At 44.8% G+C, this 16,071-nt stretch overlaps 1 long non-coding RNA gene across 2 annotated transcripts; it reads right to left on the bottom strand.

Annotated features, from left to right (window-relative positions):
* Positions 1 to 3,626: 3,626 nt before the first annotated feature.
* LOC124468194 lies at positions 3,627 to 14,644 on the bottom strand. 2 transcript variants are annotated; one of them, XR_006956145.1, is made up of 4 exons: positions 14,434 to 14,644; positions 9,700 to 9,854; positions 6,674 to 6,744; positions 3,627 to 5,790 (listed from the first exon to the last, which is right to left on the bottom strand). It is a non-coding gene; the product is annotated as an uncharacterized LOC124468194 (long non-coding RNA). The 2 variants fall into 2 exon arrangements; XR_006956146.1 differs by lacking the exon at positions 14,434 to 14,644 and adding an exon at positions 12,005 to 12,410.
* Positions 14,645 to 16,071: the final 1,427 nt, after the last annotated feature.

The raw sequence follows: 16,071 nt of genomic DNA, 5'->3' as shown, positions 1-16,071 counted from the left end.
ATTCACAAATCAGTACAAGATTATTTTGCTGATGTTCAACAACGAAAACGGGGATTGTTAAGGTAGGAGAAAGTGGCCAGATCTATCAATTTTTAGTCGCTAGGGAAGGTGAAAAGTCGCTAAATCTAGCCACTGAGATGTTACATTGGCAACAACTGTGTAGGGAGCTGGGGGATGTTTGATAAGGGGGGGGCTGTTTGATAAGGGTGGGGCTGTTTGATAAGGGGGGGGCTGTTTGATAAGGGCGGGGCTGTTTGATAAGGGGGGGGCTGTTTGATAAGGGTGGGGCTGTTTGATAAGGGGGGGGCTGTTTGATAAGGGGGGGGCTGTTTGATAAGGGCGGGGCTGTTTGATAAGGGGGGGGCTGTTTGATAAGGGTGGGGCTGTTTGATAAGGGCGGGGCTGTTTGATAAGGGGGGGGCTGTTTGATAAGGGCGGGGCTGTTTGATAAGGGCGGGGCTGTTTGATAAGGGGGGGGCTGTTTGATAAGGGCGGGGCTGTTTGATAAGGGTGGGGCTGTTTGATAAGGGCGGGGCTGTTTGATAAGGGCGGGGATGTTTGATAAGGGGGGGGCTGTTTGATAAGGGCGGGGCTGTTTGATAAGGGGGGAGCTGTTTGATAAGGGGGGGGCTGTTTGATAAGGGTGGGGCTGTTTGATAAGGGGGGGGCTGTTTGATAAGGGCGGGGATGTTTGATAAGGGCGGGGCTGTTTGATAAGGGCGGGGCTGTTTGATAAGGGGGGGGCTGTTTGATAAGGGCGGGGCTGTTTGATAAGGGTGGGGCTGTTTGATAAGGGGAGGTCTGTCTAATAAGGGCGGGGCTGTTTGATAAGGGGGGGGCTGTTTGATAAGGGCGGGGCTGTTTAATAAGGGCGGGGTTGTTTGATAAGGGCGGGGCTGTTTGATAAGGGTGGGGCTGAAGACAGCGTACTGTACTAGAGAAACACAGCTGTGATCTGAGCTCACTGGGTGACAGCACCCAACACATTTCTTTGTGATCCTTAGGACAGTCGTACAACATTCATGAAGACAGAGTGTGTGCTCATTATTCTGCGTGTAATATGAGAATGTGGAAAAGATTCAAATATTAAGAGACCACCAAATTTAATGAGACAGAAATAATACAATCTTCCCACACCAAATGCGTATTACAATAGTCAAGCAAATCAAATTAACAATGAAAGCAAGGAATAAAACAGTTCATTTTATTTTATAATTTTTTTTTCCAGACAAACATGATTTCTGGACCACAGTAGAGGATGGAAACCTTTCACAAACATTTTTTTCATCATTATTATTATTATTTGAAAATACAAATATAAAATTATACTTTCCACATCTGAGATGTGAGAGACTCCCATCCATGTTTAGTTTATTTTACAACAAGGCTTGAGCAAAGCCATACAAGAACATCTGAAAGATGCTTTCAGATTTCAGTCAGTTCTGTCAGTCTCTCGCCGTAAAAAGTCTGTTAACGTTAAAAAATGGGCAAGTGTTAGGAATGGGCAAGGCAAATCAAGATCACATAGCAGAGAGAAGCGTACTGTTCTCAGCTGCTCCTCTCCTGAGGACGGTGGAAGTTACATGGAAGGACATTAACAGCCTTTAACGCTCCCGCTCTGTGGCACCACCCTCCCTGTCGCCCTCAACAACATTACAGATGTGGGGCAACAGACAGACTCGTTTAAGAAGACCCGAAGAAGACCAGTGGATCGCTCTCTCGTTAACAGTCATCCATATTGTGTCAGCCAGTATGGGAGGCCTCAGAACGAGTGTGGGTTTTAAAACACGACGCGATGTCGAAAGAACACACCTGTTCACTGTGTAATGTTGACTGTTCTGACAGCGAGGGGTGGAGCCAGTGTTTGACTACAGTACAGATCTGTAAATGTGTCAATTTTCCTGTGGCAATAATAAAGGGATATCACTACTCTGACCTAGTCAAACATGTTTACATGAGGGATAACAGGTGCTACTGTACATTGAACAGAATGTGAACATATGACTATATGTGTATGTATATATGTATGACAATGAACAGGCATGGGTGACATAGTGATCCATGGTTGAATGGAGTGAAATGTTTGGCCATTGCCTAGCACTTGCCTCAAGATTCAAGTTTAAATGGATACGGTAGTACACTCCAAATATCATCACCTTCTAGGTTGCTTATTCTTTTCTTTTTCGTAAACCAACATTGTTTTGTCCAATGGATTAGCTAGTCTAGTAAGATGTGTCACATTCATCAGCTGTAAACTGTCAATGAAAAATTGAATTACAGCAACAGAGCCATGCTACCTTAAAGTCCATGCTATGGGATAAAATCTTAATAATAGATTAAATCAGATATAAAGGGGTGAACTAGGTCAAAGAACAACTAACTTGTATTTTAGTCAGAAGAGGAGTGACCAGACCATCGCAATGACGGGGCACTGCTCTGGGCAGTTAGTAGACTGCATATCGAAACACGTCGATTTATATATTACTGTGATAGTGAAACGTGTATGATATGCAGTCCTTCAGAATGAACAGGGAAGCTACGATTTAATAGTCTTAGTAGTTAAGTTATTCATACTGTATAAGTATGATTTTGTTTTGTGACAAGGCAACAATACTGCTGTACTCAGCAGAGAGCTTTGTCTGTAATAATTGTAAATGTGTTTATCTGAACAGCTAGCAAGCTAGCTAGCCTACAGTGTATTGAACCAGTTGGACTGTAAGCATCTACAATACAGCCCCTTTAGAGGTGAAAATGTTGTTTGGAACAATGACTGTGAATGCTACAATGTCCAGTTAACCTGCAATGTACAAACCCTGGTCAAATTCATGACTGAACTAAACTGAAAGATATTTCAAAAACTGAACTGTATCCAAAAATAGCAGTGCCTGTATGCATCAGGGATATTTTCAAGTGTACAAATATTAAAATATATTACAGTTTATCATTTAATATTAAGATTATTATTATTGTAATCATATTTAATATGTTATAACTTCCTAAAAAAATAAGATTTTTCTTTCACATAAAATCTTGATTATAGCTTGTGTCCCTGTTACGAAAGTAATCAAAGTAAAAGTTTTGCATATCTAGCATTAGCTTTTAAGGTAGTATGGCAGATCCCCTTTTATAACATTCAAGGGTGAGGCTCCAAATAATGCCTTGTGGAAAATTCCATCTTACAGCAATTTATTTGTCTGTAGTTGTTCAGTGAGAGCTTTGGTTAGTTGAAACCAGGTGAAATTGGTCAAACAAACAAAAAATAAATAAAATAAACTGAAGAGACAGGTCATGGAACTGCTATTAAAAACTGTTTGCAAATGTATGTCAGACTTCGATAAATAGAGAAAGATTTACCCTTACTGTTCCTACATCTACTATTAACTACAAGTATTATATTAATTACATAACATCTACTACTAATCACAGGAGATGTAGGAGAGAGAGAGGTGATGAGAAATGAGAGGCAGACCAGAGGAAATGACAAAGAGCATAGACCACTACAGTGTTATCAAAGACAGCACTCTGTTACTAGTTCATTGTGATTATTTGTACACACTACTGAAGTACATGAATGATCAACAAAAAGTGTATGTAGTGATAGGGAATGGAAGGAGAGAAGTCAATGGATGCACAGTACATTTTAATAATATATTATTACAATTATCAATATTAACCACAAAAATATCAATAAAATCCCCTGATTCAAAATTGAAATCAGCGAGGAAGCATTTTTTCTTTTTATAGTTTTGTATTTCTTTTTCTTTTACATTTGAACATTACAATGTTTTTTTTTTTTTTTTTTGTCTGTAGTCTTGTTTAAATCATCACTCAATCCTCCATATCATTTACTGTAAAAGCATCCAGCATTATTCTTCACCTGGTTGTTCTGAACAAAAGAGCTACAAAAAAGTGACACAAATCAGATAAAACTAGAATAACAAAAACTCGCAGGAGAGAAAATATTACATCAAAATCTATCACACAAAAACCGTTCTGTCACCCTGCTCCCAAATCTTCCTGCACATCTGAGTACATGTGTCTGTCTGAGCAAAACCCTCACTACACATTCTGAAAGAGAGATTAGTTCAGATGCTGGATGATTCATCTATTCAGTGTTATTCTATTGGCTGTATCTAAACGATCCTGCACGTCCTAGATCAGAGGTTGGATTCACCAAACAAAGAAATCCAAAGACATGACCTCAACAAACGGATTTCAATCAATCACTATTTGCCAAGCCGTATATTCACCTCTGAACGTTTGTCTAGTCTAGGAGACGCATCCAATAATCCTTCATTCTTCAACCAAACAATAGGCCGTCTTAAATAGCCCACATATACATGTGCAAATAGGAAACTGCAATGATTTATTATTATTCCTTTCAAATTTTTCATATATTTCCCGCAAAAATAAATTAAACAATTCCACATTTGAACTCACAGGACTGAGGTATGGTATCAAAATGGTAACATTCCTAATGAATTTATAAGAGTAGTTGACTGAGAGACTAAACGTCACAACAAACAGCCTTTCCCACGGTGAGAGAGAGCACGTGTTCCTGACAAGCAGGAGGAATCAAACACCAACAAACGACAAACAACAAGTTGTGTCTTCTCTCAGGGTGTTCAGAGCACTGGCCTGGGCTAGACTTCTAATCTTCATCACTAAGAACAGTGTGTTTTGGATTAAATTGATCACTCTTAACAAAATGATACTGCTGTCTTTAAAAAAGAGTTGGTTAGACAAAAGATAACAATCAACGATTTTTTTTTATTTCTCAAAACTGTGCGCTGAACTCACCATTTGTAAATATGCTGGTATGACACTTGTTATTCAGCTTCAGTATTTACAGAGCAAGCCGTCCTGTCGGTGTTCAAATATGTTCTGTTTGTCACTGGGGTCTTCAATGTCTCCAGTCAGTAAAGAACAAAGAATAATAATAATAATAGTTGTTTAGAGCTTCTTTTCTATTCACACGCTATAACATTTTCTTTGACACACCATCACAAAAATATGCTATTCTCTCATTGAGTTGGTTATATGCAGTGACTGGAATAATATGTACAGTAATTTTTTTTTCTTAAGTTTAAATTCACAATGTAATTATATGAAATTTGTTATAGAATACAATTTTTCTAAACAACAAAACGACACTTATAAAAAAGGACCATAAAAATATTGGAGTCCTCTTCGTATTGCCCAAAAATAGGTAATTATGGTTAACAATGAGACATCACAAGAATTAAAAACAGCTACTAAGATTCATTAGTTACCCTCCCAATTTGTCTTTTTCTGAAATGTTCTTTTTTTTCACCAAGCCTTTCCACTTTGGCTTTCTTTTGTGTGCAAAACGACACTCTGAAACTCATATTTCTTCCTCTTACAATTGGTACCAAAGGTGAAGACACAACTTTTCAAACCACCTCAGCAATGACCGCCCCCCCCCCCCTCCCAAGAGAGAAACACAATCAGTTTACATGAATACACTAAAAGGTTAAATAAAATCAACACAAATAATTATGATAAAACTAAAATGACTCTTTTAAAACTAATTCAACACTCTAAATGAAGGTGAATGAAATCAACAGGAAACATCAAAACAATCCAGGCTTGGATTCTGGTACAGCAGTTGTTTTTTTCTGAGATGATTTTTACTTTTCTTTTGTTCTGTGGTTCCATCTCTGTCTTTAAGTCTAGGTGATGCTGTAGTGCTTGAGGTTTGATGACATCACCTGCACACAGAGCCAATCAGAAACTCCGGCCTGTCTTTCCCGGACCACCTGCTAGACTCTGCATGGCAACACAGACACACAGACAACAGGCGTTACGATAACGACATATTTCAAGTACACAAAGTATGATATTTTGATGTTTTACCAGTTGGAGCAAGGTGATCACACAGACTGTCGACATGAACTCACACACACTATCATTCCACAACTAGGCAACATGCAACGTTATAGTTATGTAGAGGTCAGTCTCCCAGATTTACAACATATACAAACTACACCATATCTGTTCTTCTTTGGAAGGAATAATTCAAAAGATGTGTATTGAGGACATTTTGCATTAACAAGAGAAATAGCTGAAACACCGGTTACTATCTTTAGAGGACTATCTAACTCACAACATGCACCACAGATAAACATCCTAAATCTACAGCACCATAAAAACACCATCCACTGTGACAGTGAGGTTTGGTTGTAAAAAGGTGCTGATGTCATTCTCAGCTAGCATGACATCTGGCATCTACTCAGCACATTCTGTGAATGTGTTTCCATAATAATCTAATCCAATGCAAAAGCCAATTTTTTCCTGTATATCAGAGAAGATCATTGAAAGGCCCACAGGATATTAGGTTAATATAAATTAGTAATTTGTTGTAGATTGTTACTTATTGGAGAACATTGGTGTAAGAACATTTACAGTCTGTAAATCAGGGAGATTGAGTTGTACTCATGAGCCGAATCAACATCAGTCAAACACTCGATGTTTTCATCAGGAATTTAGAGGAACAGAACATGAGTGAGGCTCCAGTTAGTCTGGGGTGGTGAGGTGAAGTGTGGTGAGTCAAGCTTCAACTGTGGAAATGCTGAATAATGAGATCAGTGTACAACAACAGCTGGGAAAGACTGCTAGATAATATGAATATAATATAAATAGAAGGTAATACCTCTAATGAGATGGCAACCGACCACCTGCTCAATGGTATCCATTTGTAAAAGCTGTCGCAATCAACGGCCCCTAGAAGTGTAAAGTTAGTTCTGGGGTCAGTACGCATTTCAAGAAGAGGGAGTGCATTTGATCATCCAACTGGTTCTGCATGAAGGGGATTTCTCTGTTCCTGTGTGTGTGTGTGTGTCTTGATCACATTCAATATATCGTTGGCAGTGTACAATCAACTCAAATCACTTGTTTGCTTTGATTCTATTTGAAGCACCCTATTGTAGCATTTATGTTCTCCCAGATTCCAGTGTTTTACTAATCATATTCACGGATCTGAAATGACCCCCTAATAGAGGGTCAAATGTTGATTTTGCCATCAAATAATTCAAATGACAAATATTGGAATTGAGTAAAAAGCTACTGGAATGATTCAAATGATCAGGTTCATTATTATGACTACATGGTAGGCAGTAGTTAAGGCAGGATAATTGGAGCAGCAAGTAAATCACAACAATAGATTCATACCATATTAACACATGTGCAAGTGATTTTACAGGCATGTAAAACATACCGCGTACTCATTCATGCCAACAACAACAATATTAATCTACTGTATTTCCAGAGCATGCAGAGATCTGCAGCCAGCTGGTCCCCTTGGGCTGAGTGGCAGCATGCCCATCTCCTCATGAACAACACTGCACTCCTACTGAAGAGAGTCCAGACTGAACCGTCTCCTCATGAACAACACTGCAGTCCTACTGAAGAGAGTCCAGACTGAACTGTCTCCTCATGAACAACACTGCACTCCTACTGAAGAGAGTCCAGACTGAACCGTCTCCTCATGAACAACACTGCACTCCTACTGAAGAGAGTCCAGACTGAACCGTCTCCTCATGAACAACACTGCACTCCTACTGAAGAGAGTCCAGACTGAACCGTCTCCTCATGAACAACACTGCACTCCTACTGAAGAGAGTCCAGACTGAACCGTCTCCTCATGAACAACACTGCACTCCTACTGAAGAGAGTCCAGACTGAACCGTCTCCTCATGAACAACACTGCAGTCCATAGACTGAACTTTGTCTCCTCCGCAGAAGCTGACGTAACGTTTGTATAGGATCATGAGGAGGGGGGTGAATGTCAATCTAGCAGATAAAACAAACGTTAAAAAAAAAAGACAAGCCCTCGTCTAGATATGCAAATAATGTGCGTCTAAAATTAATCTAATCTACGGTCCTTGTAGGATGTTTAAATGTTATAAAAGGGTACTGCTTTGTCGTTGTTTTTGTATTGCTGCAAAAAGTATTCTCATCACAACAGTATTCTCATCACAACAAGTGTACTCATTCTGCGAGTAATTCTATCAAACCATTTCTCCTTTTCATTTGTGGTTTGCAGCCAAAACTAATGCAAAGGTTCTAACAAAAGCAATGTAGACAATGAGGCGCTTCCAGTCAGATAACTGCCCTCCTCTGTGTTTTCATCTACACTTCTCTGTAATTAATCTCACTGAATGGGCCTACAATCCCACTATACTTCCATGATTACAAACAGAGTCAGAGTCCTGGGGCCAAGAGTGTCAGCCCAATCACCAAAAATTTATATCTGATTCTTAAAAGTCATTTAAATGTGGCAACAATGTCACCATAACAAACTAATGACAGCGTGAAGTTCACCACTGGCAAGTCGGTGACAGAGACAGATGCAGACAGACAGGAAGCTGAAACCTTGACGATGCACTGTGTCCAACTCCTCAGACTTGGCCGTCACTGGTTGACTATCATGCTAATTCAATCATCATTTGACAGCCAAGAGTGTGTCTTGTAAATAGGCCAGACTTCCATATTCAGGAGCCAACAATGCTTCTGCATGAATTGAAACTGAATAAGATTTCAACATTTGGACAACTCTGACGACCAGTAACAACAGCTCTACTTGGCGGCAAAAGGCCAATTAATTACATTTTCTTTGGTGTTTGGTGGTTTTGTTTTGGTGTGTCAGTTTTAGCTGCTTGTTAAAAGGACATTAAACATAACCAATTTGCACCACTCCTCTCATTATAACTTCCCCTCCCTTGTGTGATTCCCTCAGACGTCCAGCAAGGCTGACAAGAAGGACAAGAAGGAAAACACGTCCGTGTGAGTCATGTGCAGGTCAGGACCAGGTCCTGTCCTGTCTGGCTCCTGTAGCAACCATGTCCTCATTAGACCAACACCACCACCGACACCGGCCCCTACAGGCAGGCTGTCTGAGGAACACAACGAGAGGTAAGAGGAGGGAGGCAGGTGGGAGGGATGTTGTCATGTTTACTGTCCTGTCTGGCTTCTCTCCGGGTCTAACCCCCGGTCGGGTCTGACAGGACAAGAGAGAGAGCGAGGGCGACAGAGAGAGGGAGCGAGGGCGACAGAGAAAGGGAGCGAGGGAGACAGAGAGAGGGAGCGAGGGAGACAGAGAGAGGGAGCGAGGGAGACAGAGAGAGAGAGCGAGGGAGACAGAGAGAGAGAGCGAGGGAGACAGAGAGAGGGAGCGAGGGAGACAGAGAGAGGGAGCGAGGGAGACAGAGAGAGAGAGCGAGGGAGACAGAGAGAGGGAGCGAGGGAGACAGAGAGAGGGAGCGAGGGAGACAGAGAGAGGGAGCGAGGGAGACAGAGAGAGAGAGCGAGGGAGACAGAGAGAGAGAGCGAGGGAGACAGAGAGAGAGAGCGAGGGAGACAGAGTGAGTGAGCGAGGGAGACAGAGAGAGGGAGCGAGGGCGACAGAGAGAGGGAGCGAGGGCGACAGAGAGAGGGAGCGAGGGAGACAGAGAGAGGGAGCGAGGGAGACAGAGAGAGGGAGCGAGGGCGACAGAGAGAGGGAGCGAGGGCGACAGAGAAAGGGAGCGAGGGAGACAGAGAGAGGGAGCGAGGGCGACAGAGAGAGAGAGAGAGGGCGACAGAGAGAGGGAGCGAGAGAGAAAGGGGAAGAGGGGGACAAGGAGGGAGGGGGAGAGTGAGAGAGGAGGTCAAAAGAGAGACAGGACGGGCTGTACTCACCGCGAGGCTGTGTCCAAACCCAGATCCAGGCTGGGGGCTGGCAGTGCTGATGTAGTTCCCCACAGCAGAGTCCTGGCTCCCTGGCCCATACAGGTCTGACACCGGCCCTGGGCTCCTAGCGCCAGGGAAGCCTCCAGGCCGCGGGGGGTTGGCCCCTGCACACACAACACAGCAGGGGGTGCTGTAGTTCAGTCTCACCACGGAGGTAGGACGTACGACACAGACGATGGATCAGTTTATAAGATCTATAGGAATTCATTCTGAATCGGTTAAGGAACATACCCTACACAGACATATCTAAGAATATGTTACTGGATTCAAGGATATGGAATCCTACATGTTCGTTGGTAATGCTATGGGTGATGCTGTGTGGGGTTATCAGATATGTCATCGGAAACCAGCATTTATAAGCTAACAAGTCAAAGATATAATGTAGGAACTGGATACAGAATAAGGGGCAGCCAAACAGCAATGTGAATCCAGAGTGATATTCTTCGGATACAGACATGCTCTGTATTGGGAACGTACAGTGATGCTGTTCACAGACAACACAAGACGAGAAGACATCTGCACATAGTAGACTAGGAAGACTGGGACTTGTTAATGCAGTCCTGGTTTGCTGTGAGCAAATGCTGATATTAATGGAGTTGCAACTTGGAAACCCGATTGTGTTTGGGGTATTAATTAACGCGCTGTAGTGAATGTGTTTCTCTTGTTATCACAGCCTGTGATGTATTCCTCCTTGCAGTCAATGTGACAGTTTGTGGATGGTGGAGTTGTCGTTGTATTTACTCATGCAGGTTCAAATCTTGAACACTTCATATTGTCTATGCCTCATCAGAGTTTGCCTTGCCAATTATTATACCAAAAGTAGCTTTGCTAAGCCCTATCTCAACCCTTCACCCTTCCCTGCTCCTTGATACGCAGCTGCAGGATGACTGCTGCACTGGTCCATCTACCCCACAGACACCTAGCCTGGCTGTCGCCTGATAACTCCAGAGAAAGCTCTCAATACTAGCCTCCTAAAAATCCAATTCCAGCCAGAAAGCAAAGGACAAAACTATCAGGCAGCAAAAAGAGCTGTAAACCTTGAAAAATATAAAAGCTTGACCTGAGTTGGAGCCCAGGTACCGTCTCCAGGGATGTGAAGAAAACCCTGAGTTTGACCTCTGACCCCGTGCCCTGTGGCTACAGGAGACACTCAAACCTTTTTGAAAAGTCCAGATGCCTAAGAAAGGCCAATAACAGTGCTGGTGTAAAACCCTTAGGCGTGGGAAGAGAGGGGGCGATCTGTTGAACCTGTAAATCACCACCTCCACCTCTCCTGACTGGCTCATTCAGGCCACAGTCTCTCTCTTGTTCATGGAAACACTGAAAATACATTCACATGAACACGTCAAATAGCAAGCAAATTCACAATAGCTGCGTCCACTTCCAGTGAAGAAGCAGCATGCTTCAAGGAGCACTGGTCAACATCCTCTTACACACACACACACACACCACACCACACAAGCACAAACCTCTGGTGCCTGACTACAGGCCCCTCCCACGACTGGTCTCAGCACTCTTATCTGGCCAGCACAGCCTCTAATAGGCTTGCTTATTAAGCAATTACAGCTATTTTCAGTTTAAACAGTAATCCTCATTTTTTATAATTGGTGGATGCTATTGAATCGTGCACAGCAGTCCCCCCCCCCCCCCCTTGCCCCCCCTCCTGACGTGGGAAACAGGATTTATGTTTCTTCCTTAAAGCCCTTAGCAGTACTGCCTCAGCCATTAACTTTAACAGCAAAACATGAGTTACACTTATTGGGTTTGACTGCCGGCTCAGAGACGCCCATGCTAATTTAACAAGCCAGACTGTGATTACACAGCTGTTTTTAGGCACAGGTGACTCATCTGTCCTGCACATTCCCCGCTCACTCTGTTTCCCCTTCTGTCAGTCCCCTATCTCATTTATGCTGCGACAAAGCGTTTGCGTGAACAGGCGTCTGATGTGCTGACGCAAATTTAATCCGTTGAATTTCCTCTCTGCTTCCGTCACCAGCAACATTTATCATAAATTAGATGGAAAGTTCAACAACCAGGCGGAGCCAGTGGTGCTTGTGTAGCAGTCTGTCTATGAACTGTAAGGCGAGGTGAGAGGGTGGAGTTACGGGATGCATTTGGCTGAATACGTAAAACAACACGGCTCAATCTACAACACCATCCTCCCCGGGGAATGAACGATTCTACCGTGGCAATACAAAGACCGTCCGGACTGGACTGATCAGGCTGCACTTTCTAAAGAGTCTTCGGTACTCACAGCCTCACGCGGCGATGATGACAAGGCGGTGGAACAGCGTTTCCTGTGAGAACAGCTCGTCTGGTCACCAGCCATGGAGGGCCTTTACTACCTGAGGGGACACAGCCTGACCCCGACCGCTGGAGGGGAGGAGCACCGTGAGCAAGGCTTCTGTTCTGGGGAAGCGAAGCGCAGGTGTGAGCGCGTGCAGCTCCGCAGGCAGGGAGCTGACTTCCTGTCTCCCGCCGGACTATCCCGGCTGTGATCCAGCAAATGCTTTCGGCTGTGGGCGTGGGCAAGGCGGGGGCTGGGGGGGCCGGTAGCCCTCCTGAGCGCATTTAGGACTGGGAGCTGCTCCAAACCTGGATATGGGTGTAATCTTTGCTGTAGAGCACAGGGCTTGAAGATGTCTTTTCCTGTCCGCTGCCAAAACCAATGAGGCGGGACTAGTGAGGCTGGGAGGGAGGGAGACGGGAGGGAGGGAGGGAGACGGGAGGGAGGGAGAGAGGGAGAGAGGGAGAGAGGGAGGGAGGGGACTGCAGGAGGCCACAACACCTGCTGGAGCCTGATGGTCCCCTCTCCTCTGCTGGTGTAACTGAAGAGAGACCAGGGAGAGACCATCAGTGAGAGAGAGACCATCAGTGAGAGAGAGACCATCAGTGAGGGAGAGACCATCAGTGAGAGAGAGACCATCAGTGAGAGAGAGACCATCAGTGAGAGAGAGACCATCAGTGAGAGAGAGACCATCAGTCAGCAGGTTGGGCCATCATCAGACATCATTCCTGGCTCTCCACAGCCCTGTGGGTAAGCCCTGCACTCTCTTTGCCCTGGACCAGAACAGGAGGCCGCTACAGGTATTCACCTGCCTGCCTTCCAGCCAGCAGTGATACCCAACACCATGACAGAGAGCAGAGACAGGCATGGAGAGTCTATCTCCCACAGCACATACAGCTCTCATGGCACCTATCAGCTCAATAACCAACACATCAGAGACTGCATGGTTGCTTCATGGCACATTACTGTAACCACTCACGATATACTGCTGTACTGAACACCTTGCACTGCAACAACATCACATTACTGTAACCACTCACGATATACTGCTGTACTGAACACCTTGCACTGCAACAACATCACATTACTGTAACCACTCACGATATACTGCTGTACTGAACACCTTGCACTGCAACAACATCACATTACTGTAACCACTCACGATATACTGCTGTACTGAACACCTTGCACTGCAACAACATCACATTACTGTAACCACTCACGATATACTGCTGTACTGAACACCTTGCACTGCAACAACATCACATTACTGTAACCACTCACGATATACTGCTGTACTGAACACCTTGCACTGCAACATCACATTACTGTAACCACTCACGATATACTGCTGTACTGAACACCTTGCACTGCAACAACATCACATTACTGTAACCACTCACGATATACTGCTGTACTGAACACCTTGCACTGCAACATCACATTACTGTAACCACTCACGATATACTGCTGTACTGAACACCTTGCACTGCAACAACATCATATAGCGGTCTGATTACAAACACGTCCCAGTCTGTTGAGAGCACCATCTCCACAACAGAAGCCAAATGACCAGTAAATTAATAGTTGAGGAAAACAGCAACCATGGAATGACTCGTTTGTGTAGCAGGGTAATGGTTGAATTATGCACATACTGTAAACACAGGGTGTGATGGATCTGTAATGTACACTCTCAGAACAGAGCTGAACATGCCTTCTGATTGCCTTGTTTTTCATTCTCACTGTGATAATAGAGGTGATCATGCATCTGCTATGATGAATCATTTATGCGATTCTCACTGCGTCATTCCTCGTACACCCACTCTGTGATTGAGTCACTCTGTCATTCAGTCACTTGTTCATTAAGTCACTGTCACTCAGTCACTTGTTCATTCAGTCACTTGTTCATTAAGTCACTGTCACTCAGTCACTTGTTCATTCAGTCACTTGTTCATTCAGTCACTCTCTACCTCTGAATTCCAGGTTCATGTGGGAGAGAAGGTTTGTTCCCCCCCGAGGACAGAACTGTAACCGCTAAGCTGCTGTGTCTGACTGGCCTCTTGCCTCTCATGCACATGGAGGAACACAGGCAGTCTGGCCGCCTCTAACACAGGCAGGGTTACACAGAGGGGAAGACACAAGACAAAGAAATACAAACTGATTGTGAAAACCCCCCGTAAAGGCACATTCAAAATCAAAATGGAAAAAAGTAGTAGGAGGAAAAGCATGCAATGCATTTTGCTGGAGATAAATTCAGGGGGGAGGGGGGGAGCGGGGGCTGAAACCTCATCCCTTTTTCTCAGGGAAAAAAAGAAATAAAAAAAGCACAGATCATCTACATGGAGAAACGGTATGAGTGAAAGTGTCCAAGAGGTGAGAGAAGCGCACATACAAACCTGGGCTCTTAAACTGATCCGGGCTGTGTAGGTGCTGGAGGGGGGAACTGCAGGCGGGCGTGGCGTGCTCGCTGTGCAGCATCTGGGCCCCTGGGGGCCCCAGGGAACCATAGTCCGCAAACGAACAGGGCGCCCCCCGGTGGTCGCTGGGCGCAGAGTAAAACCCGTAATCGGGGAAGCCTGGGAGATAACAGGGGGAGGGAGGAGGTGGGGAAGGAGGGGAGGGTGGGAGGGAGATGGGAGGGGGATTGGGTGGGAGAAGGAGGGGTGAGGGAAAGGAGGGAGGGACTCCATCATTGTGGATAAAAAGTTGTCATGGTTCACAGTCAATGTCCAGATTCTTAGCATCACGGTGATCCCTTATCAGGAAGGATCCCATTATCTGGGATCGATTGGTCCTCCCTGCCCACCCCCAGCAGCTTGGACTATCCAGGTTCATTAGTAGGTCTGGCAACACCAGGACAGTGTTGCTCTGTATGGCCCAACCATCCACGCCCTCCTCAGGCACAGCCTGCTCCTCAGGAGACTGTAGGAGAAGAAAGATGGCTACCTGGCTGACTGTCACAATCACATCCCTCCAAAAACAAACTCCCAAAGGTCTCTCTCTGAGTCTGAGACACGTAACCTGCTTTCAGCAGTCTGGAGAGAGGGATAAGACAGCAGAATCATTAAAACAGGTCAATACATGTTTCATTGAGGACTACAATGCTAGCTGGACACACCCAAAGGAAACTCTTATCGTTTAACTGGAGGAAAACATACAATTCAAACGAATCAATAATTAATTTCAAGCCTCGGGTTTTGAACCAATAGCACTCCTTCTGGAGGTCATTTGACAGTTTGCTGCGTTAGATAACAAAAAGACGTTTATGTTTATTGGCCACAAACACAAGGGCGGTCTGAACCATGAAGATGAAGCCGTTCTAACAATCTAGTCTTTCACACACAGATGGCGGATTATCCGCGCTTCAGAAACCCTCTTTCAGCAGAAAGACGTGTCAACGTTTAGGGCTTGTCCTCTTAGTCTGAGACAAGCTGCTCCTTTAAAGACAGCCATTAAAGGCAACTGTTGCCTCTCGCACCTCTCCAGAAGGGGAGGTAATCCACTCAGAGGAGGCTGGAAGTGGAGCCTGCAGCTCCCCCTGCTCAGGTGCCCCCTGCATGCTGAAGCTCCCTGCTTGTTGTGTCTAAAGTAGTGATGATCTGGAGCCCCGCCTAGCCTTCCCTAACCAGGCCGCCAGCAGCTGCCAGGCCCCATGTGAACACCAGGCGTGTTCCTGGCTCCAGCATCACCACCCTGTTTCAACACCCGCGGACCCGACACCCGCTCCTGCAATCACAGGCTCCAAGGTGTGGCAGCAAGCCCATCTCCCCACCTCTCTGGCTGTCTCTCTCTGGCTGTCTCTGTCTGTCTCTGTCTGTCTCTGTTTGTCTCTGTCTGTCTTTGTCTGTCTCTCTCTGTCTGTTTCTGTCTCTCTCTGTCTGTCTCTCTCTGGCTGTCTCTGTCCCTCTGTCTCTCTCTGTCTCTCTCTGTCTCTCTCAGTCTCTCTCTGTCTCTCTCTGGCTGTCTGTCTCTGTCTGTCTATGTCTGTCTATGTCTGTCTCTGTCTGACTGTGTCTGTCTATGTCAGTCTCTGT

Source organism: Hypomesus transpacificus, chromosome 5 (genome assembly GCF_021917145.1).
Source record: "Hypomesus transpacificus isolate Combined female chromosome 5, fHypTra1, whole genome shotgun sequence".
Taxonomy (NCBI): Eukaryota; Metazoa; Chordata; class Actinopteri; order Osmeriformes; family Osmeridae; genus Hypomesus; species Hypomesus transpacificus.
This window is presented reverse-complemented; position numbering and strand designations above follow the sequence as displayed.